General features: G+C 35.9%; 1 long non-coding RNA gene across 2 annotated transcripts in view; it reads left to right on the forward strand.

Annotated features, from left to right (window-relative positions):
• The first annotated feature begins 982 nt into the window (after positions 1-982).
• Positions 983-26548, forward strand: part of LOC141380896 (uncharacterized) — a 61609-nt gene continuing 36043 nt past the window's right edge. The window contains exons 1-3 of one of the 2 annotated variants that reach the window (XR_012400258.1): positions 983-1063; positions 15282-15503; positions 20690-20873. This is a non-coding gene — a long non-coding RNA (uncharacterized lncRNA). Of the gene's footprint in view, positions 1064-15281; positions 15504-20689; positions 20874-26548 lie in introns of those variants that run through there. The other variant, XR_012400259.1, reaches the window with a different exon arrangement.

The following is a 26548-nucleotide window of genomic DNA, read 5'->3' on the forward strand; positions in this document are numbered from 1 at the left end:
AAAACCCTTTTTGTGTTAGGAACAACTTTCTTCCGCCATTCATTCACATCTGCAGCTGACGTCAGAACAGCAGAAGCCGTTACTAAATCACCAACATCACTAGTATTTGAATGATTGTCTATAGCGTAATGAAAAACGGGGCTTCTGGTGTATGACCCCTTTAAGGTGATGACAAAACAGCAAATTTTGCTCACATTTTAAGATTATAAGGCTGAACGTGACATGAAATGCCATCCGTCTACAGAGATTTCTCACCAAACTGTTGTTGTGTTTGCGATAAAGAGGGACAAAGCTGAATCCAGCTTCCTATTCGCAGCTTCTTATTGACTCTATTCAGTCCACCTTAAAAACCACGAGGCTTCCGTTTTTTCAGCTTTTTATTCGCGCTCAAGAGAACACACTGAGCAAGGGCTTATTCTGCGGTACTGGCGCCATCTTGTGGATAGACAACGTCAACCATCTTTGGCAGTCGATGAACTCTCAGAAACTGTAAATATTTGAAAACAGGCACTATTCTTACAAATAAACTGCATATTTGCAATCTAAACAACTATATTCTTGACTAAAAAAGCCTCATAAGTACATTTTGTTGTCTAACAACAATGATATTTGTCAAACTGTAGCATTTCTGCTTGTTGCTGTATGTAGGCGGAGTAATACACAGAGGTGAAGGGTGAAGAGGCCTTTGTGTAATGTTACTGGCAAAATATTGCACGGCTGTCAGCCAATCAGATTCAAGAACCAGACAGAACTGTTGTATAAATTCATATATTTATTCAAAAAGTTTATTGTACACCTTTCTTTACGTCACGCAGTATATCAATCTAAAACATCACATGGAATCTTAATATTACTATTAGTCTTAATATACCAAATATGAATGCATTTTTTCAATATATCACCTTAAAATTAAACATAAAAAATATAACACCATGCATTACTATGATTTATTTGCTCCTTTTTCCTCCATTTTTGTCCTCAGTTCTTGAAGTCACTATCATCAACTGGGCGTGTGCAGTCCTTACTGTGGGCGGAGTCTTCTGACGGTCCTCCTCCTGACTGAGTGAGTGACATTAAGCTCACATTGTGGCTTGTAATGTAATTTATACATTTCATCAACTAATGCAGTGCAAATCCATTTTCCCTTGCCGATGCTGAAGGGCCACATACATTAACTTGATGGCGCGGGAGAGTCACCGGGCCAGCTAATGAAGCTAAATGTAATTAGAAGTCGTCTCTCTCCTTAACCCTCCTCGACAAACACCGCACTCAGCTCAGATAGAGGACTAACATGAAACCAAACTTTAACAGCCTCGTGCTCAGACCCAGCTTTAGGGTTTAATATATAGTGACCTCAGAGAACGTTTAATAGTGAATCTAAAATTACTAAGTCCGTCTATCCAAATCTGTATGACTTCAATCTATGCAAGAAAAAGTTGAAATTGTTTGGAATGGAGGCAGTTTTTATTTATTTTTTACTCCAGAGTTAAATTGGTTGAGAGTCTAACTTTTACGTCTTTAAAGCTATCCAAATAAACTGTTTGAAGATGCAAGTTTCACTTTTCACAGTTTAGCTTCACTTAGTTGTTAAACAAGAACAAACCTTGTCTAAATGTATCATTCTTTACCTTAACCTCATTCTTAACCTTTTCTCTGGTCAAATTCAGCTAACTGACTATATAATTTATGTTTTTTGTATGACAAATACCAAACCCAGTGCTTTGTTTGGATGTCTATGTATGTATGTATTTATTTGTTTATTTATTCAAATATCAAACTATTTATGCATTATATAGACAGATATTAAACTATTTATTTTGTTATTTGCATTATATAACCAAGGCTAATAAAATGTTTATTCGTTTATTTGTATTATATAACCAAATCTCAAGCTATTTATTTTTTTAGATTTTGTATTACACTGTTAAATTTTGAACTACTTTTTTTTATTTGCATTATATACCCAAATATTAAACTATATTTTTCATTTTGATTTCACTGACAAATATCAAGCTGTTTATAAATGTATTTTTTTGGATTGCATAGACAAATATCAAACAATTTATTTATGTGCATTATCTAGACAAACATCAAGCTATTTATTTATACTGTATGCATTATATAGAAAAACATCAAGCTATTTATTTATGTGCATTTTATAGACAAACATCAAACTATATATGTGCATTATATAGACCAATATCAAACTAATTGGTTATGTGCAGTATATAGACAAATATCAAACTATTTATTTATGTGCATTATATAGACAAACATCAGACTATTTATGTGCATTATATAGACAAACATCAAACTAAATATGCATTATATAGACCAATATCAAACTACTTATTTATGTGCATTATATAGACAAGTATCAAACTATGTGCATTATATAGACAAACATCAAGCTATTTATGTGCATTACATAAACAAACTTCAGACGATTTATGTGCATTATACAGGCAAATATCAAATTATTTATGTGCGTTATCTATAGTAGACAAACATCAAACTATTAACGTGCATTATATAGACCAATATCAAACTATTTTAAGTGCATTATATAGACAAACATTAATCTAATTATGTGCATTATATAGGCAAACATCAAAGTAATTATTTAGGTGCATTATGTAGAAAAATATCAGACTATTTATTTATCTGAATTATATAGTCAAACATCAAACTATTTATGTGCATTATATAGACAATCAACAAACTATTTATTTGTGTGCATTATATAAACAAACTTCAAACTATTTATGCGCATTATATAGACAAACATCAGTCATTATTTATGTGCATTATCTAGACAAACATCAAATTTTATTTATGTGCTATATGTAGACAAATATCAAAATGTATTTGCATCATATAAACAAACATCAAGCTATTAATGTATGTGCATTATTAAGACAATTTATTGATTTACAGTATGTGCATTATACAGGCAAATAGAAAAGTATGGATTATATGAACAAACATCAAACTGTTTATTTATTTGCATTACATAGACAAACATCAAGGTATTTATTTATTTATTTATTTATTTATTTGCAATATATAGACAAACATCAAACTATTTTAAGTGCATTATATAGACAAACATCAAACTATTTATTTATATGTATTATATAGACAAACATTAATCTATTTATGTGCATTATATAGACACGCATCAAACTATTTATGTGCATTATTTAGACAAATATCAAACTATTTATTTACAGTATGTGCATAATACAGGCAAATAGAAAACTATTTATGTGGATTATATAGACAAACATCAAACTTTTTATTAGCATTATATAGACAAACATCAAACTATTTTAAGTGCATTATATAGACAAACATTAATCTATTTATGTGCATTATATAGACAAATATCAAACTATTTATTTATGTATATTATATAGGCAAACATTAATCTATTGCTTTGCGTTATATAGACAAATATTAAACAATTTATACATTTATTCCTTTGGATTAAAGAGACAAATATATCAAAATATTTATTTGTTTGCATTATATAACCAAATTTCAAATTACTCAATTATTTTTTTGCATTATATAGACAAACATCAAACTATTTATCTGCATTATATAAACAAATATCAAGCCATTTTATTTCTTTGCATTATATAGACAAATATCAAGCCATTTTGTTTATGTGCATTATATAGACAAATATCAAGCCATTTTATTTATGTGCATTATGTATGTATTTGCTTATTATATATTACAAAATGCCAGACAAGGCATCATTCATGTTTAATTATTTATTCATATTTAAAAAATATTAAAGATATTCAAAGAATATATACATCCAATAAAATCACATTCAAATCTAATTGGTTCTCAAATAAATTATTAAAAATAACATCTCTGTCAGATTTCTCGAAGAGTGTTTGCAGATGCTACTTGGTGTGGAACTTTTGTACTGCTATGACCTTCATACACTTTTGAAAGTATCCATATACTTTTCGGGGTCACTGAAAGTTATAAGCAATCTGGCAAAAAATCAGTCCCCTCACAGCTGTTTCTCGATAGCAGTGTGTGCCCGAGCGTCTCTGCAGAGGGAGTTTATAAGGCTCATTGGGAACATGTTGTACAGAAGCCGAATGACAGACAGACAGACAGACTGACTGACTGACTGACTGTGGCTTGACTCTCAATATTAGCCTCAGCTGGAGCCAAAACACTCATTTAGACGTTTTTGAAGGCCTTGTACGTGTTTTGACTATTCTAAAGCATAAAAATACTATTATATGTTGGCAGATATTTAAGAAACATACTAAGCTAACATGCTAATTTATCAGAAAAATTGTGCTAAAGTCAGTAAATTTCCTTTGAATATGTGCATTCTGTGACGGAATATCTATCTTTGTTTTGGTATCTATAACCAGCCCACAGCCAGTTTACCCAATTATGTTTCGGCACCCTCGGCTGCCTTGGCGGAAAACAGAGCACATTTAATTTCAGTCATGAAGGCATATGTGGGCATGGACGAAATGCAACCTCTGGTGCACATTAACAGCTTTCAAAATTCAGATTCAGAGTTATAAACGTACAAATAATATAGATGTAAATGTATAAATAATATGTACATAAACATTAGCTAAGCAGCTTATTATAAGGCTCGATCGTCAGGCACGCTCACTTCTGTTTGTCAATCTGGCAACCAGCATGTACTTCAGAGGAGGAGCTGAGTGAACAACTTTTTTGTTTGCACTATATAGACAAATATCAAACTGTTTGGTTTGCATTTTATAGACAAATATAAATGTTTTATTTATGTGAATTATATAGACAAAATATCAAACTGTTTCATTTATATGCATTATATAGACAAAATATCAAACTGTTTTATTTATATGCATTATATAGACAAAATATCAAACTGTTTCATTTATATGCATTATATAGACAAATATCAAACTGTTTTTTTGCATTACATAGAATAATATCACATTGTTTTATTTATTTGTTTGCATTATACAGACTTATATCACACTGTTTTACTTATTTGCATTATATAGACAAATTTCAAACTGTTTTGTTTATTTGCATTATATAGACAAATATCAACCTGTTTTTTTATTTGCATTATATAGACACATTTCACTGTTTTACTTATTTGCATTATATTGACAAATATCAAAGTGTTTCATTTATATTCATTATATAGACAAATATCACACTGTTTTATTTATTTGCATTATATAGAAAAATATCACACTGTTTTTGTTTGCATTATATAAAGAAATAGCAAACTATTTATTTGCTTTATATAGACCAATATCACATTGCTTTATTTTCATTAAATAGACAAATATCAAGCTATTTTGATTTGCATTATATAGACAAATATCAAACTTTTATTTATTCACTATATATAGACAAATATCACAGTGTTTTACTTATTTGCATTTTATAGACACTTTACAAACTGTTTTGTTTATTTGCATTATGTAGAAAAATAGCTAACTTTTTATTTGCTTTATATAGACAAATAGCAAATAGTTTTATTTTCAATAAATAGACAAATATCAAACAGTTTCATTTATTTGCATTATATAAAAAAATACCAAACTCGTCGTACATTTATTTATTTAATGTATGAGGGCACGGAAGAAAATTAGTCCTCTGGCAGACAGTAACAGCCTCTGAAATTCAGAACCTCAGTTAAAAAAAAATTCTACATGAGGTGGTTTTTAATTAGCAAATAAAATTAATATCACAAACGAAAATGTTAAATTATAAAGCTCAATAACCTGGCACGCTTGCTCCTGTTAGTGATGTCACTCTGGCAACCTGCATGTACATAGGAGGAGGAGCCAGGTGAAAAAAAACCTCTAAAATATTTTGAATTTGGACTGCAATACCTAGTTTAGCCACTAGGCTCCATCCTTATAAAAAATTCTCATGAATTATTCACGATTTAACGTGTGAACAGATTGGGAGGGGCCTCACCCCTGTTTCCCCCGCAAAAAACTTTTGCGCTACTTCTAACTTGAAATGGATGTTTGTTCTTAAAATATGTGGTATTTAATGCAACCTCTGACTTCCTTTGTCTCGTGAGGCAAAATATCCAGTTGATGTTTCCTGAATGCAACCTTAAGTTTCCACTTCTATTCATCACACAGAGTAATTTCTGTGGCCGACAAATGCAGTTTCCCCACACCGACTGCCGTCTTGTTATTCCCCCTGTGCTGGACCTGAAAACAAGCCGTCCTCTTGCTAAACTTTCATGTGGAGTATCTGATCTTTTCCACACGTTTGGCCTACTTAACCATGCTCTTTTCTAATAGCGGACACCAGACGCCGGCGGTAAAAAAGAGGTGAAATAATCCAGAGCAGCTATTGGAGATTGATGAGTTTTTTTTTATTTAAACATTATTATTATTATTATTATTATTATTGTTATTATTATTATTATTATTATTATTGCTGTTATTTTTATTATTGTTATTATTATTATTATTATGAATATTATTACATTATTATTTTTATTATTATGATTGTTGTTGTTGTTTTCTATTATTAGTACAAACATTAATTACATTATTATTATTAATATTATTATTGTTATTAAAGTTTGATCATTATAATAAATGTTTCATTATTATTATTATTATTTATGTATATTGTAAAAAAATGAATAATATATATAAAATTTGAACACATAAATATGTATGTATTTATGTATTAACAGTGTTCATAATTACATAATTGAGTGTATTTATTTATATTGTCATGTTATTTGCCATACGAAAACCTTAAATGATAAAAAAAATAATAGTAATTCAGATTTAGGTTCATTCTAACTTATTATAATTGAAATTATTTTATATCAAGGTCATGGTCAACTTTATTTATATAGCACCTAAAAACAACATGAAAGTTATCCAAAGTGCTTCAAAAACCTTGCAACAATAATACACAACCAGAAAGTACAGGACAATAAATGCTACTGTACAATAAAATTTAAAAGCTAAGTATGATCAATGAGTCACACACACACACACACACACACACACACACACACACACACACACACACACACACACACACACACACACACACACACATACTGTATATATAATTACACTGGAAAAATGCAGGGTTCCACGATTCCTTTATGTTGTCCCAACACAAATTGATTGAGTAAACCTAATTGTTTTAAAAAGTGGATTGAACATAAAACAATTAAGTTGTTCCAAAAAACCTTAATAAATGTTTTGTATCAATTTTTTTCAAATACATAAGTAGTTTAAACAAGCAGCAAAAGTATTTCTAAATGTATAATATATTGTATATGTGTATGTACACTTGTGTGTGTATATATATAATTAAAATATAAATATTTAAATATATATAGTATAATAAATACATAACATTTATCTGTGTGTTAGTATTTATGAATAGTATTTATAAATTAAGAATAAAGTGTTTTTTGTTTTATTGATTTGTTGATACATAGACTAAAAAATTACTACTTATTTGTACTTATTTGAGTTGAAACAACACAGTTCTTAAGTTGTTTTTGCTGACAACTTAATTATTTTATGTTCAATCCAATGAAATTGATAAAAACTAATGAGTTAACTAAAGCAGGTCGCACACCAGAAGCGCCGCTCGGCGCCGCGACACGGCGCGTACATGACAGTTTAAAGTATCACACACCAGACGCGCACATTCGAATGATATTTAACATGAAACTAATCAGATGGCGCTCTGTGGCGCGGCTGAAAAATGAACTGCGTTCTGAGCCGTCGCCGGGCGCCGCCGACAGCCGCCGACTTGCGGCGCCGGTGTGTGTATCCCGATAGAAACCTATGTTTAGAATTCTAAAATACATGGCGCTGCGTGGCGCTGCGCGCCGCGCCGCCGAGCGGCGCTTCTGGTGTGCGACCTGCTTTAGGGTGTACTCATTCATTTTCTTGTTGGCTTAGTCCCTTTATTAATCCGGGGTCGCCACAGCGGAATGAACCACCAACTTATCCAGCAAATTTTTACACAGCGGATGCCCTTCCAGCCGCAACCCATCTCTGGGTACACACACACACATTCACACACACACTACGGACAATTTAGCCTATCCAATTTACCTGTACCACATGTCTTTGGACTGTGGGGAAAACCGGAGCACCCGGAGGAAACCCCCGCAAAGGCAGGGAGAACATGCAAACTCCACACAGAAACGCCAACTGAGCTGAGGTTCGAACCAGCGACCTTCTTGCTGTGAGGCGACAGCACTACCTACTGCGCCACTGCCTTGCCTTAGGGTGTACTCATACTAGGCTATTCGAATCGTGCCTGGACATGTTTTCCAGTTTGTTTGACAAGTGTGGGTGCTCCAAATCGTGCCCGGGCACAGTTGGAAGAGGTTTGTCAAAGCCTGGTTTGATTGGGCTTTGGCATGGTACACTTGTAGGGCCCTATCATACACCCGGCGCAGTGTGGCGCAAGGCACGGCACAATAGTCTTTTAGTAGTTTCAGCTTGGCGCAAGAGTCGTTTTGAGGCGTTGCACTACGCTGTTTAAATAGCAAATGCATTAGCGCTCATTTGTGCGCCCATAGGCGTTCTGGTCTAAAAAGGGAGGCGTTCTGAGGCGCACTGCTGGCGCGTTGCTATTTTGAGAAACTATAATAGATTTTTCATTAGACCAAAACTAACCCGGTCTAAACTCCAGCGCAGAGTTGCGCCTCGCTTACGCACTGCTTAATACGCACAAGAGAGCAATAGGCAAATATCTTTACATATGAAAAAAATGTAAATATTAAGGATATATATATAGGATATAATAAGAATAGATATAGAATATAAATATAAAGGATTAAAAAATTACAAAACATTATTTTCCAGCCTACATAAATATGAAAAATCACTGCTTTTATGTCTTCTTCATCTCGGGACGCTTTTTCAGTTCATTCATAACAATTTGCTTTTGTATAATGTTATTATTTTTAGCAGTATTATTTATTATATCCATATTTATATTAGTTTTATTAAAAACAAGCTTAGATTTGCCCACCTGCCAGGTTTTAGACCATATGGGGCACAGCATGTGTTTTAGGATATAACTCAGGTTTTTGAGCTCATTTTGTTATTATTATTCATTTAATAATTTGCTGGAAATTAGAACTGAATTTAGAAATAGTTTTGAAACGAATATTTGCGCTTAACAAACAAAATTAATTATTTATAGACTAATTGATGTCTGTGCGTAAAGGTTTCCCTATCCAAGAGCGAAAGTGAAAGTGATCCATTATCTCTCATTCTCACGCAGTAGATGCTCTGTTTAACAGTTTTCTGATAAAATACTATTAACTGTTAACTGTTTGCTTGTGAAATGCTCATTTATTCCACTTAGACTTACTTTGCGTCCTGTAAATAGCGAATGCGCTCTTGGCGCGACGCAGCTGGCTCTTAAAGGGAATGGGAGATGAGACTCTAATTAGTTTATTCTCAAAACACACCTATAACTCATTAAGAAAATAACTCAACCCTTTTAGACCATGCGCCGCGGCGCAAGGCAGATTTCCCGTCCTTAAATTAGCAAAAACGCGTCCTGACACGCCCTGAAAGCATTTGGGCCCTGCGTTTTGCGCTCTGTGCATGGACCGTCAAAATAGAGCCCGTAGTGTTATTTCAAAACACTCCTGAAAGTGAAACCCGACGTCACTTTTAAGAGACCGTTTCATATGGATTTATTAATTATTCTTACTTTTCAATGAATGAGAACTGTCATAGTTTATTAAAAATACAAACCTACTTCAGAAAACCTCGTAATAACTGCAGCAGATATTTGTGTCACTGCATCCAAAACGACTTAAAAAAATACAAAACAACATAACTAAAGCAGTCTCCACTGTTCTGAGCGAGAGCGATTCTCTTCCTAACTGTCATCAATGATGTAGGCGTGCTCAGGCTAGGAAGGTAAAATGCAATGTGAGCCATCGGGGAAGGGAGGATGGTGGACAATCGCACCCCAGCACAGTTCAATGCAACCTAGTGTGAGTACATCCTTAATTCCTTCATGTTATGCCAATACAAATCCAGCATTTTCTACAGTGTAATATATAATCAATCCGTATTGATTTACACAGTTTATTAACAGTGAACTCATTTCAGCATTGATTTCTTTGTTTTCCTCTTTGTAAATAAATACAGCAGATAAACATAAATTAATTGTTTAGGTATATATTTACCTATTTATATACAAAATCTGCAAACAAAACAATTAATAAAATACAAATACACAACAGCATTAGGAATAATACGAGTTTCAGATAAGCCTGTCCGTGGTGTGGATGTGGGCGTTCTGGAGCACAAAACTGTCAGAGGAAAAACTACGACTCTACAGTGGCTGACAGATCACTCTCTAGCACACACAGACACACTCACACTTTTATTTCGAAATATAAATGAAGACATTATACATATACTTCTATTGTTTTATTTAAATACAGTTAAAGTCAAACTTATTAGCCCTCATGTGAATGTTTCTTTCTTTTTTAAATATTTACCCAATGATGTCTAACAGGGCAAGAAATTTCCTATAATATTGTTTTTTTTCTAATGGAGAAAGTCTTATTTGTTTTATTCCGGCTAGAAAAAAAGCAGTTTTTCATTTAAAAAAAAACTTTTTAAGGTCAAAATTATTATCCTCTTTGTCTGCTTTATTTAGTTACTTCTATAACTTTTTTTTATAGCAGTTTCACAAAGCAGGCCATCTCCAATAGGATGTTTTGTCAGTTTTTGTTTGTTTTTGGGTACAAATTTGTCTCCATAATATGATGCGTACAAAATACACTCACCGGCCACTTTATTAGGTACAGCTTACTGGTACTGGGTTGGACCCCCTTTTGCCTTCAGAACTGCCTTAATCCTTCGTATAGATTCAACAAGGTACTGGAAATATTCCTCAAAGATTTTGGTCCATATTGACATGATAGCATCACGCAGTTGCTGCAGATTTGTCGGCTGCACATCCATGATGCGAATCTTTCTTTACAACACATCCCAAAGGTGCTGTATTGGATTGAGATCTGGTGACTGTGGAGGCCATTTCAGTACAGTGAATGAAGTCATTGTAAAAGAAACCATTCTGAGATGATTTGTGATTTATGACATGGCGTGTTATACTGCTGGAAGAAGAGTAGCCATCAGAAGATGGGTACACTGTGGTTATAAAGGGATAGACATGGTCAGCAACAATACTCAGGTAGGCTGTGACGTTGACACAATGCTCAATTATTACTAATAGACCTAATATGTGCCAAGAAAATATCCCCTTTATATTACCACCACTAGCCTGAACCATTAATACAAGGCAGGATGGATCCATTCTTTCATGTTGTTGACGCCAAATTCTGACTCTACCATCTGAATGCCACAGTAGAACTCGAGACTCATCAGACCAGGCAACGTTTTATTGTCCACTTTTGGTGAGCAAGTGCGAATTATTGCCACAGTTTCCTGTTCTTAGCTGACAGGAGTGGCACCCGGTGTGGTCTTCTGCTGCTGTATCCCATCTGCTTAATAGTTGAACGTGTTGTGTGTTCAGAGATGCTCTTCTGCATACCTCAAATATAACGAGTGGTCATTTGAGTTACTGTTGCCTTTCTATCAGCTGGAACCAGTTTGGCCATTCTCTTTTAACCTCTATAACTCTTTGAGTCAACTCTTTTGATTCAACTTCTTTGAATCATTCTCTGTAAACCCTAGAGATGGTTGTGCATGAAAATCCCAGTAGATCAGCAGTTTCTAAAATACTCAGACCAGCCTGTCTGGCACCAACAAACATGCTACATTCAAAGTCACTTAAATTACCTTTCCTCCCCATTCTGATGCTCAGTTTGAACTGCAGCAGGTTGCCTTGACCATGTCTACATGCCCAAATGACTTTGTTGCTGCCATGTAATTGGCTGATAAAAAAATTTGTGTTAACGAGCAGTTGTACTGTTGTACCTAATAAAGTGGCCAGTGTCTGTAAAGAGCAAAAAGTATTCATAGACATTCTAAGCAAAAATGTACTTTGGCTATGTTATAAAAATATAACACAGACTACACACACACACACATGCAACGGCATTAACACACATCATTCTCACAAACCAATGCAATATTTATCCTAATTTAAATGAAAGATAATATCTCATCTTCTTTTCTCCTCTCCTCGTTTCAATCCTCCGTGTATCAGATTTTAAGTTATTTCCTCTCATTTTCTTAGATATTGAATGTGATATTCCACATAAAAAACAAACATTATTGTTACTTTTTTTTCTGAATTAGAGATGCAATCTGGGAAAAAACATGCGAGTGGTAAATCTGATAAGAGATCAGTTCTGAAAAGGTTGCCTCATACTCTCATTTCACCACAATCTTATCAGTCCGGACATTGTGGCACAATGGAGTGTAGCTGGAGGCTAAACGTGAATATGACAATGTCACGTTATGGGGTTTATTGGCATCTTTTATTGCAAAGCACCTCGACTGCACTCTTACATCAGGGAAAATAAATATTGAACACGTCATGTTTTTTTTTCCTGGAATAATATTTTTTAAAGGAGCTTTTGACATGGAAGTGAAGCAGATTTTGATAAAACCCAAACAATATAAACATAAAAATGAAACAAAACAATAATAATCAAAAAAATTAGTCATGTTGGATAACAATGAAATGACACAGAGTAAAACATTAATGAACTACTAAAATGTATTTAATACTTGACTTTTTTTTAATGATGGCAACTTAAAGAGAACTCTTATATGGGGAATGAAGTTACATGAATTGCACAGTGTAAAAATCTTAATGGTTCTGTGGGTCTCGACTATCAAATCTGATCTTTATTATTTTTTTTAATATATATCGGATTCAGATCAGGTGATTGGTGGGCCATTCTACAGCTTGATTTTATTTCTTTGAAAGCATTTGAGAGTTTATTTGCTTGTGTTTTGGATCATTTTCTTGCTGAAATGTCCATCATGGCTTCATCTTCATCATCCTGAAAATGTAATGTAGTGATGTTGGACTGAAGCAGTAAATATTTACACTGACGAGGGGAAGAGGGTTTCTGAACAACTACTGAGAGATTTCAGCTGCTGTCTGAGCTTTCACTGCCTTTCTACATCTTCCTTTCTTTATGTGTTCAATACTTTTTCCTTACGTCATTTCATTTAATTACTCATAACTTCATTTGTAAACTAATTCAATTTGTTTTTTTTGCATGTATGGTTTACTTTGGTTGTTACCAACATCGGGGGAAAATTTCAAGTCAACGGCACCTTTAGAAAGTTTTTTTATTTTTCTGAGAAAATAGTGCCGTCTTCAATACTTATATTCCCTGCCGTATATGTGAAGCGACATTTTGGGATATTCGAGGACTTTGATGTGGTTTACTTTAATTAAATTCAAGTTTATTTGTACAGTGCTTTTTACAATAACTATTATTTCAAAGCAGCCTTACAAAAGGTTCCCATTATTGTATTACAATCAAAATCATAACATTTAACAGTTGCTAGTTACCATAACTTTATTAGTTGCCAATTACTTTAACTAATTAACTGGTAACTAATAGCTTTTAACAGTTTAATTTAATTATATATGCATAGTTAACATGCAGCTATATAGTATATACTGTGATGTCTATGTGTACATGTTCATTCATTTATTTATTTTCTTTTCGGCATAGTCCTCTTATTAATCTGGGGTTGCCACAGTGTAATAAACTGCCAGCATATGCTTTACGAAGCAGATGCCCTTCCAGCTGCAACCCATCTCTGGGAAACATCCATTCACACTCATTCACACTCATACACTACGGTCAATTTAGCCAACCCAATTCACCTGTACCGCATGTCTTTGGACTTGTGGGGTAAACCGGAGCACCCAGAGGAAACACACGCAAACGCTGGGAGAACATGCAAACTCCACACAGAAACGCCAACTGACCCAGCCGGGGCTCAAACCAGTGACTTTCTTGCTGTAAGGCGACAGTACACTGAAAAAAATTATTCAAAGATGATTCCTTGGATTTACTCAATTTCTTTATGTTAAGAGGTTGTAAACAATTTATTTGGGCTGAATTTAATCAAACAAATTAAGTTGAACATAACTAAACTTAATTTGGTTGTTTAAATTAAACACAAACAAATTGTTTGCAACAGTTCTGCATGCAACACTTTTTTCAGTGTACTACCTACTGTGCCAGTGCGTCACCGTGTACATGTTCAATGTAATGTATTTGTGTATTAAGTGTACTGTATGTGGTTGGCATCTCGGTAACATGAAGCAACATTTCCAACCTGGTTTCTTCCTGTAATATGAAATATGAGATAACGTGTAATTTAAACAACGTCATTTTATTCAAATGATGTGTAAATATTGAGCCACAAAAATTACTCTCTATGCATTAATTGATGATTTTATTGGGATTCTTATTAACGTAATTTATTTTACATAAATCAATATACTCTTATGAATTTCTTTAATGCTTTAAAGGTATATATATTATACTTCTATACATATTTTTGTTCCACTTTAATCTCAATCAGCTTTACACTCATACTCCCACCAAGCAAACCTGAATGTAATATGTCATGAAATTAAGCTTTTTAAAGAGATAGTTCACTCCAAAAAAAAAAAAGAAAAAAAAAAAAGATGCTTCATTTAGTTAAGTGGTTCTAAACTTATAGGAATTTCTAAGATATACAGTATTGAAGAATAATGGAAATAAACTGGCATTGAATAGTAGGAACAACAACAACAAAATACTATGGATGGGATTTTTTCCTCATACATTATTCAAAATCTTCCTTTATGTTCAAAAGAAGAAAGAACCTCAGCCAAAATAGACAAGTTTATTTAGTTTATCCAATGGCATATTATTCATTAAAACAAGGCAATATGTTTTGCTTGTCTAAAAAGTGCATCTTGATTTAAGAAATTGTAGAAATTTAACCTAGAATCAAGACAAGAAAAATAAAGTTTACATTTTTATTCTTGGGTAAACTATCACCTTAAACTGAATGCCTAATTTCCACAGGCACCCAGAATGGAAATCATTTCAAGATTTGACAGTAAGTTTTATTTCTAGATGAATCAAGTCCAACCGGAAACCCAAAGCAAACATTGGTTTAATTATGACATTGACATTAATTGAAATCTATCCCTAAACATAGAGAAGTATAAATCCTCCCGCAGACTGACTTGCGAGCTCATTAAAATGGAGAGGAGAGTGTCGTTTTTTTGTTTGTTTTTCTCACTAGGATGAGCATGCGGGCCCTCTGAGGCTCCAGAGGCCAGTGTCGTCCCGCAGAGCCTGAGCTTTCAGAGCGGAACCCTGTTAGCGAGGGCCAGCACAACCCATTTAACTCTCCTAAAGTGCCGGTTTGGAAAACAGGACCAGCTAATCACCCGTGAACCCAGACGAGAGGTCCTTCTGGAGGAGATGGAGACAAGCTAGAAATACATTCGCAGCCGGAAATCTGGTATGAATTAATTTCTTGTCTTGTTATATTTATGTATTATTGTGATTTAGTTGGGCAGCTCAGTGGTTAGCCCTGTCGCCTCACAGCAAGAAGGTCGCTAGTTTGAGATTGAGAGTTGTGGTGGGGTTTTATTGCGAACCAAAGTGAAGAGCAAGGGTGGATGGGATTGAGGGATATGGTGGGGTTTTATCGCGGACTACATTGAAGAGCAAGAGTGGATGGGATTAGGGGTTGTGGTGAGGTTTTATTGCAGACTAAAGTGAAGAGCAAGGGTGGATGGGATTGAGGGTTGTGGTGGAGTTTTATCGCGTACTACATTGAAGAGCAAAAGTGGATGGGATTGGGAGTTGTGGTGGGGTTTTATTGCGTCCTAAAGTGAGGAGCAGGGTGAAGGTGGGTTTGGGGGTTATGGTGGGGTTTTATTGCAGACTACAGTGAAGAGCAAGGTTAGATGGGATTGGGGGTTGTGGTGGGGTTTTATTGCAGACTTAATTTATGAGCTAGGGTGGATGGGATTGAGGTTATGGTGGGTTTTTATCGCAGACTAAAGTGAAGAGCAAGATGGGGGTGGGTTTGGGGGTTATGGGGCGTTTAATTGCAGACTAAAGCCTGGTTTATACTTCTGCGTCAAGTGACCGGCGTGACCCACGGCGCATGCAACGGGCGTAGCTGTGCGTTTATACTTCTGCGTGCTGTCTCTGTTGGTCTGAATTAACACTTCCGAAACGCTAGTGGGCAGTGAGGTGTAAATGTTTCTCTGTTGAGTTTCTTCTCTGCTTTTTTGCTTTTCCTGAACACTTCCTGGATGTACAAGTGGCTCAAACTCGCTCATTTTGAGGCAGGAACCGGCGGACGTGCAACAACTTTAACTATGAGATAAACACAAAACAAAACTTTCCATCAGGAGCTCCTTCACGGGACTCCACACTTGTTAACAATTGCTCCATTGGGCTCGCATCCAGTTCGCGCCATTCGCACGGCTCTCGGTCCCGCCCAGACTTGTCAGCGCTACTAAGCCGACCAATCACAGAGCTTGCGCTACGCGTCGTTGCGACGTGTAGTTACAATTTTTGAGAGGTGCACGTCAGCGACGCCGACGGCCACAGTGAAGGGCTATGCGTCAGCGCCGTAGCATACGCCCGGTGTTTGACGCAGAAGTATAAATCAGCCTTAAAGTTATAAGCAAATGTGGATGGGATTTGGGGTTGTGGTGGGGTATAGATCGTGGACTAAAGTGAAGAGCAAGTGTGGATGGTATTGAGGGTTATGGTGGGGCTTTTATGGCGGACTAAAGTGAAGAACAAGGGGGGGATTGGGGGTTATGGTGGGGTTTAATCGTGGACTAAAGGGTGGGGTTATGGTGGGGTTTTATCACAGACTAAAGTGAAGAGGGGAGAAGGTGGGAGGGGGTGTGTCACCCCTAACAAGATGCCGCCCTGGGTGATCGCCCATATTGCCCATGCCTAAATCCATCACTGGATGACAAGACTTGTCAGGTAGTGTATAGCACATGTCTTTGGACTCTGGAGGAATCCCAAGCAAACACGGGGAGAACATGCAAACTCTACATAGAGATGCCAACTGGCCCAGCCGGGACTCAAACCAGCGACCCTCTTACTGTGTGGCAACCATTTTGTTTTGTTTTTGCAGCTTGTAGGCCAATTTGCAATCTTGGACTTTGAGTTTGCACCAGAAAATATTATTCATCCTTAAAGAGTTTGTTCTCCCAAAACTGAACATTCTGTCACCATTTACTCATCATCATGTCGTTATAAAGCCATTAGATTTAGTTCATCTTCCAAACGCAAATGAACACATTTTTCATGAAATCCAAGAGATTTCTGTCCCACCATTCACCCAAAAACATCTATAAAGACATTTAAAAAAAATGAATGAAGTGTTCTGATGAGACACGATCATTTTAAATGATGAGCAGATTTAATTTAGGCTTTTATTCACATGTGAACATCAATCAGCGAACATAATGGAAGACTTATGAATTTGTAACGACATGAGGGTTAATAAATCATGACAGCATTTACATTTGTTGATCGACTTTAACCCTTTATGTCAGAAAATATGTTGTGAAAAGGGAAAGAAAATCAAACATACTCATCCTCCATTTTTCCATACTTATGTGAATTTATTCTGTGGAAACACAAAAGAAGATATTTAAATACTGTCTGAAACCACAGTAGATTTTTTTGTATTAATAATTTTTTTTGTGTTTCAAAAAGAAACTCAAAAGAGGCTTTAAAAGAGGCTATGATTCATAAAAAAACATTGGCTGTATGTGAAGTGGTCAGTGACAGACCCACAGCCTTCACCACTTGCTTTAAATTCTCCGTAAGTGTTTGTGTGTGTGTGTGTGTGTGTGTGTGTGTGTGTGTGTGTTTGTGTGTGTGTGTGTGTGTGATGTGGAGGGTTGCTGACATCACTAAATACACACCTGCTGAGAGAAACTTAATCTCCCTAGACAGCTCCTGCTAACATACATACACACACACACACACACACACACACACACACACACACACACACACACACACACACACACACACATACAGCACAAGAGCTTGTCTTCTGTTATTATTTGTGCCGTAATGCCAAATGAGTGAACCACAGTGAAGGTTAAACAGCTGTCGAGGATTCCAATCTGCTTTAGGATTCATATTTCACACTGATTTTAAATGTGATTTGACATTTTATGTGATTTTACTTAGTTTTTTCTTTTCTTGATTTTTGAAGAATTAGCTGGTGTGATGTCACTTTGGAGTTTGAAATGTATTGACGGCAAACTTTAAGGGACTCTACAACTGATTAGTTCTAGAAGGTGCTTTTATTTACAGTAATCCTGTAAATGTGGGTTTCCAAATTATGATGAATTGAACAGAACCAACTTTATAAAAGTTGAAACGATGTTTAGATAATACACAGTAGACATTTCATCCAATATAATGTGTAATTTGTAGATTCCATGGTTGTTGAAGGTCATGTGAAGTGTTTTAAAAATGTGCAGTTTGATTCGATGTTTGATGTAACTTCAACTGAAACATGAATATGGGTGGTGCATAGCACAGCTCCTCCCCTTTTGGAAAAAAAAACAGCCAATAGCATTTTGGTTTATCACAGCTCTGCCAGTGAAAGTGGTAGAGCTCAAGCGCAAGAAATTAAAGTAAATAAGATGTGTCTTGAAGGGGGCGGGGCATTTGAAAGCATTTGATTGGTCAAAAAATGTGCAGAGAAACTAAAGAATGAGGTGATGTGAAAAAAATCGTTGATCCAATGAGGCGGAAGTGACAAACGGCAAGCTTTACGTTTATATCAGTTTTACATCTATTAAACGTGGATTTTTATAACCATTTTGGAGCACACTGGCTTATAGATATCCTTAAAACTAACAGACTGAAACTAACATCTAAAAAACTTTCCATTTCACAGAACATTTAAAAGTTTTTTTGGAACCAATAATTTCATGGAAGACTGTGCTCTTAACTTTAATAAAAATAAACTTTACTATTCCTAACATTATTACTGTTATCTCATTATATGGTTTAAAGGGCACCTAGGTTACCCCTTTTTTCAGATTTAATATAAGTCTTTTGCGTCTCTAGAATGTGTAAATAAAGTTTCAGATCAAAATACCCATCAGATTTTTCATTATACCTTTTACAAGATGCTGTTTTATACTGATTTCCAGCAGGGGGTGGTTTTGTCGTACTGCGCCTTTAAGCTTTTTCTTTCCCGCCCACTGTTTCTACATGCCTCCTCCTTCAGCTGCGTCAGACAACAGACAGACTTAAAGGAAGGAGGTCTCACGTAGCGTTTGTGAGATACTACAGTAAGAACTAACCTTTAGTACTCAGTATTGTGAACTTGCATTGATGAGTCACACACAATATCGTTACAAAGTTAAAGCGCGCGCGCACAAACACAAACACACACACACACACACACACACACACACACACACACACACACACACACACACACACACACACACACACACACGCAGGCAGGCAGACAGACAGAGCGCGCTTAGCCTAGTTAAGGCTAACCTCAAGTTTGGATATCTGTTATGCTAATGTACAAAATAAACCTGATTTAACTTCCACAAACCGGGATTGAAGCGTCTTCTTTTATAATTGTCCTGACACGCGGCTGTGCTGATGAAGTAAAGTTGAAGTAAAACGCTGTAATTAATTACACACATATTCTGTTTTAAAACACTTTAAACATGTGAAACTTACTCTTAATCACTTTTGATGATGATTGCTGATCCTAGCGAACAGAACAGACCTTTTATTCCCGGTTGCTTTGCGTGTGTCTGTCTGGTCTTGTTGACATATACACGCGACTACCGGAACATGTTAATGCGCGCAGCTGTCAATCAATTCTGGCCGGGGGGGATCGCACAGCTACATAATGGTGTGATCGATTTGAAAACAGCTCCAATTGGCCGACCCTTTTTTTTGTAGTTAAATTGAAAAAAAAGGACTGGGTGTGTTCATATCACCCCAGTATGACGGTCTATACACTATACCAACACACAGATCTGTCCAAACAGCTTGAAAAGTAGATTTTTTACCATAGGTGCCCTTTAAGTCCCTTAATTAGCATTTTTTATTCAGCCTTACATTTGTAAAAAACTAATAACTTAGGTTAATTCCTTCATGTTGTCCCAACACAAATCAATTGTGTGGAGCTGAGCATTCTTTATGAACAAGTGTACCTAACAAAGTGGCCAGTCAATGTAGGTTTAAAACATCAATTCTTTGAGTCCAAACAGACCCAGATTGCGCAAACAGTTCACAGATCTTGAATGCATTTGAACTGATTGGCAGGCCTAATTACTGGAAGCTGTTTTCCTTGAATGCTCCTCAAATGGACTGTAAGTAATTTCAAATTCCGCTAGGCTTGCAGGGAGTTTTGGTCCCTGCAGTTTATTGGAAACCTAACCCACACGGAGCCCTTTTATTTGAGGCTATTACTAATATGAAATGGCACACATCAAGCACTTCTACTGCTCTATTGGGCAGTATCAACACAGTCTAATGGTACCTGATGAGCATACATCACAGTCCACCTTTCACTAAGATATTGTCACATCCCTCTCTCCTTTCCTCTCTCTTTTTTAATTCCATTCTCTGTCCACACATTTCTCGTTTTTTTTTTTCTCTCTTCAGCACCGTCCGTGGGCTTGAGAAATTGCGAGACTGTCACTTCGCCACAGGAGCCATGGAATAATGAAAAATCCACACCAATCCTGGAGCCAGTCAGGCAGAACGCCGCTGATCTGGAGCCGGAGGAAAAGAAAAGATCCAGTCAGCTGGCCTCGGGGAGCTGGCGCACGTTTCTGTCTGATCTGAGGTCAGTGTTGAAGGAGTATGGCAAGCCGTTTTAACATTTCATTGGTGGAGCATGGTAAGATCTGTATTCATGCTGCTTCAGATATTTTGTAAGGCAGCACGGTGGCTCAGGGGTTAGCGCTGTCGCCTCACAGCAAGAAAGTTGCTGGTTCGAGTCCCAGCTGGGTCAGTTGGCATTTCTGTGTGGATTTTGCCTGTTCTTCCTGTGTTGGTGTGGGTTTCCTCTAGGTGCTCCAGTTTCCCCCACAGTTACTTTTTGAAGTAACTTACCTAACATTGCATATTAGAATATTTTCTCATGAAGTATTGTTAATTATTTATCAGCTACTAGCCCTCAGATTGAAGTACACCTTTTTAGAAACTAATACTTATTCAGGAGATCCTATAATGTATTGGTTAAAGATGTTTGTAAGTTTCTGACTCTTCTAAACAGGCCCGAATTGGCTAATCGGGAGGACCGAGAGAATTCCTGGTGGGCTGGTCCATTTTTTGGTGTCCCTAGATGCTTACACTTTCAGCAGTCATACTTTTTTCATTTATTTATTTATTTGACCATAGCTTCACTCTTTTTATTCAATATTTTGCAGCAACTCCGCTCTTTTATTTATTTTCTTGCAGCCCCGTGAGCAAAATGCAGCCTGCAGGTTAATGATAATGTAACTAGTTATCATTCGATCCCAAACAGCTACACCTTAGTGAAAATAAGAATTCAAATAATTAATATTAATGAATGTTACACCTGCTTAATGAAAATCAGATCACTACATTAATAAATCAGACATAACATGATCAGATATCTAAAGGGGAGAAAAAGATTAAGCCATTTACAGAAAGTAATACTGTGGTTAAAAGAATCTTGCAGGTTACAGCGCAACATGTATTTTTTATTCCAGCCGCATCAGTGTAACAGCGCCGTTGTGGTCCAGTGGCATGTTGCAGTATGATACTGCCGACCTGTGTTCGAACTTCACCTGAGTAATTATTTTTTTATTGATATTTTTTCGATCTTATTGTTAAGACATATAATACTGTTAGGGTTGTTGAACATTTGAAGTTCTAAAGCAGCTGTTTTCTTTAAGAAGACGTGATAGTGTCATTAGAAACTGAATTGGAAATGACCTTATTTGATATAGTCAGTCGTGAATTGAGGTGGACCGGCCTAAGGCTTGAAACTCCAGGGCTGAAAAGGAGTCCCACTCCGGCCCTGCTTCTAAAGCATAAAAACACCATAATATGTTTGCAGATATTTAAGAAACATGCTAAGTAAACATTCTTGTTTATATGAAAAACAATGCTAAGTCAGATATTCTGCTTTGAAAATGTGTGTTCTGTGCTGGAACGCCTGTCTCAATGCCAATTTAGCCAATTATTCTTTAGCAACCCAGGTTGCCTTGGTGGAACCCCACATATTTAATTCACTCATCAGTCACGAAGGCTCTTAAAGTATGCATTCGAAACCAAAATTGCGACAATATCAGACTCTAAAATAAGACTCAGATTCAGAGTTCCACATGAAGTGGTTATTAATTAGCAAATTACGTTAACATTACAAATGTAAACATTAGGTGAGCAGGTTACATTGTACCTGTGTACTAACAACGCACTACGTGACGAGATTTGCAGTGATAAGCAACTGACTGTTTGGACCAGACGAAACAAAAATACAGCCATTCAGAAGTACAGAATAGTGCACTTACCGCAATCCAGCTAAACTGTAAGGTTTAGAAACTAATTAATACATATTAAACCTCTTTAACATTATTAAATGAACATGCTAAATCAATGATATTTGCTAGCTTTTGTTGCTATTGGCAATTTTAGAAATCTCAAAATGTATTTTTTTAGAAGTGAACTGTCTGCTGCTGCTTTCAGTAGTGTCATGTAAATTGGCATTCAAACTCACATTATTAGCATTTAACACTGAATAAAGCACTTGAGGTGGTCACAAGCTAGGTTTCCATCCACCTATTTTTATGCGCATTTTGTAGAGGGAGGGTGGGGGGGTCTCCATGCATTCCCTAACAAGATGGGCGATTGCCCATGTCTAAATCTGCCACTGGTTATTATATTATTAATGAACTCTAGAGCTGTCAAGAGAGTCGGGCCGCTTTTCGTGGTTTCAAACGCCACCAAACGTTCCTTGCGTGTCAACATCGTCTTCTGAGGTGAAAATAATTTATTAAATAAAAAAAAGATTCATGCAGCTTCTCCAACCGCAACAAATTCATTTTTACTATTGATATTTGGCATTAGTTAATCAAGAAGTGACGATTTTGTTCTCTTTAACTTGTTGCTTTATTCGCATATCTTTTGTGCGATATTTCAGTTTTGCACATAAATTTAATTAGCATTTTTGTTTGGAAACATAGCTATTGTCAGTTTTCTGTTGTTCAGCTGCAAGAAACAGGTCTTGGTTAGGACAAAAACCTCCTTTTAATATGGAAAACATCCCTTCTATCAAGTAGGTGTTGCTTTTACTTAGAACACTGTTTAAATGAGCCTTTGTTGGTGTCGTCAATCTGGCAACCTGGGGTCCGTTCTTTGTACGTGGATTACTCAGTTAGCTGGATTTGGATATGGAAGATTTGACACGATCCAGCATTGTTTCGTTCTTCAAAGCTGATCCGAGAGTTGTTGTCATAGCAACAGTTCTGCTAGGTCAAACCTGATCGGGAGCAGGTTCAATTCATATAAACAGGATTAGATGGGCTCAGTTCAAGCAAAGATAATAAAGTATGTTTCGAATTCTGATATTTTCTTACAGTAGTAGTTACACTTGGGAAAATGGTACATATTTTTTAACTATATATTTAAAGTTATAGTTATTAATAAAATAAATAAAGCTATACATATTAATAAAACTTATGCTATGTGCACCCTTGAAATGAAAGTTCAAAGACTGCCACCTGGTGGTGCAAAGAGAAAACTTATTGATATGAACTTTTTAGATCGCTTTAGTTCAATGGAGTTTTTATTTTTTTTTTAAGCAATAATACATTTATGCAGTCATAAACATGTTTTTACAGTTAATATGCCAGTAATTTGATGCACTGAAATACATGAAGAATACTCTTGACACATGAAAGTGTAAAGCCTGCAGCTCACAACAAATGTGGAAGGTTATTGCGTGTCATATTTAACAAACCGTTTTCTGCTAATTTGATGTAATTTTGCTCACGTGGATAATTGAATATTAATCAGATGATGTCATTATGCTGCTGTGCCGTCAGCCAATCGTTGCATTGCTGATCATGATTTCGAGGATCGATAGATCTGTCCTTCACAACACGCAGCAGCGATCTCAGATCAGTTTATCCAGACATTCTCATCTGATTCCCGAACTTGTTTGAAGAACCAAATTAGCGAGAGATCAGTTATCAAGATGAAAAGATCCGGGATCTGCCAAATCATCTTAGATCATTTAAGCGAGGTACGAAGAACGGACCCCTGCTTTTGTGTGTTTTGAACCAGGAGTGTAATACCTAGTTCAACCACTGGATGTCAGACTTACATACTGCACCTTTAAATAATATGAACTATTAAACAATTGCTAGCACTTATCAGTCCCTTAAGAATTTTACAGGGACATTTTTATATATTTCTGGCCTAAAATGACTGATTTTGTGACAGCTTTTCTCAAAACTTTGTCATTTTTTGCTTCGATTCTTAAGTTTTCCTGTGAAAATAGACACAAATCTAGGAAAATCTTAATTTTCTCTTGTAGGAGAAGCCACTGTGGGCCTTTTCTTATATAATTACCTCAGGAAATGACTAGTAAAAATATTACTTGTTTTTAAAATATTACGTAAATACTACTTTAAAAAATACTAGTAAATCTTTTTTTTATTATACTTCCTACTTGAAAAAAATTCTAGTAAATACTGTAGTGTTTCTGAACAGCACCATAGTAAAACAACTTGAATTGATCTGTGATTCTATAATTCTATAGTTTTGTAATTCTACAGTTGCACTGGTAACATAACAATTATAGTAATATAATCAAATGAACCCAATGCTTCAGCTTTATATGACTATAGAATGTATTACACTACAATACACTACATTTTACTGTAGTAAACAAACAATATAATACAGCATTTAATAGAGTTTATCAGTATGCTTAAGCATTCATTAACAAAGAGTTGTAACTACATACTGTATTAAAGGCCAGGGGTGTGCAAACTCGGTCCTGAAGGGCCAGTGTCCTGGAGAGTTTAGTTCCAACCCTAATCAAACACACTTGAACCAGCTAATCAAGCTCCAACTAGATATCCTAGAAACATCCTGGCAGGTGTGTTGAAGCAAGTTGGAGCTAAACTAAGCAGGACACCGGCCCTGCAGGACCGAGTTTAGACACCCCTGTGATGTATACATAAGTATGGTTCAAAAATATTATGGTATTTACCATAAATAACTTAAGTATTTTTTAATGTGGGAGTACTTAATGAAAAAGATACAAAGGCATCAGTAGCAAATAGGAAACATACTGTAGATTAAACACTAAAACAGCTTGCCATAGCAGAAGCTCTAATAATATTTGAAGGTTTTGGATAAATACAGCTGGTCCCAGAACAGCGTGTAAACGTAGCAAGTGGGGATGTTTCTTCAGCTTCGTTTGACAGAAAGAAATGGGCGACATCTGTAATTAGGGCCACTATATTGTGTGCAGCATCGGTGACTCAGAGTTCTCATGTGACAGGTTGGGAACACACTCGGATAACAGGGCGGGATAACGCGTCAACACACAATTTTTCTCGTACCGCGGAAAACCCTGCGGTAATTTGATGGATGATGGAAACTCAAGACAGTGAATCGCTTTAAATATGTATTCCTCTCCACCGTCCTTGCCGGCTACGAGACGGTCGCCTACTGAATGTGTCTGCGTGGGCACCGTGGTCAGGGAACAGGAGTCGAGTTTCGGAGTTGTGCTTCTCAGACTAGGTTTTGATCACTTTGTTTCGACAAATTCTCATGTAGAACTTTCACTCATGTTGTTTTGGTTACTGCACGTAGGCCGTTTGTTTGCCCATGAGCGGTGTGTGTGGGTGTGTGTGGCATCTTGTTCCATGAATTGGGTACAAATTGGCGTCCCGTTACTGGTTTTAAAAAGTATTAAAAGCACCAATACCACATTTTTATTACGAGATCTGGTGTATGTTAGATTTTGTGGACTACACTACGATCTAACTCTTTATATATACAGTAGGGGAAATAACTATTCAATACGTCCCCTTTTTTCTCAGAAAACATATTTCTAGAGGTGCTGTTGACTTGAAATTTTCACCAGATGATAACAACCAAAGAAATCAATAGCTACATCCAAAGAAAATAAAACTGATTAGTTTACACATGAAGTTATGCATAATAAAATGAAAGGACACAGGGAAAAGTACTGAACACATGAAGAAAGGAAGGTGTAGAAAGGCAGTGAAAGCCCAGACAGCTGCTGAATTCTCTTAAAAGTTCTTCAGAAACCCTCTGCTCTTCATTATTGTAAATTAATGTTGTAATCTACATTATGACATGTTGAGTACTTATATTCTCTACTGTATAACTAGAATTTTAAGGGATGGTTTACCCAAAAATGGAATCTGACTGAAAATGCAATGCCTAATAGAGTAGTACTCAACATTACTCACAAAATTTTCCACGAAATTTAATCTGTTAAACTTTTAG

Source organism: Danio rerio, chromosome 25 (assembly GCF_049306965.1).
Source record: "Danio rerio strain Tuebingen ecotype United States chromosome 25, GRCz12tu, whole genome shotgun sequence".
NCBI lineage: Eukaryota > Metazoa > Chordata > Actinopteri > Cypriniformes > Danionidae > Danio > Danio rerio.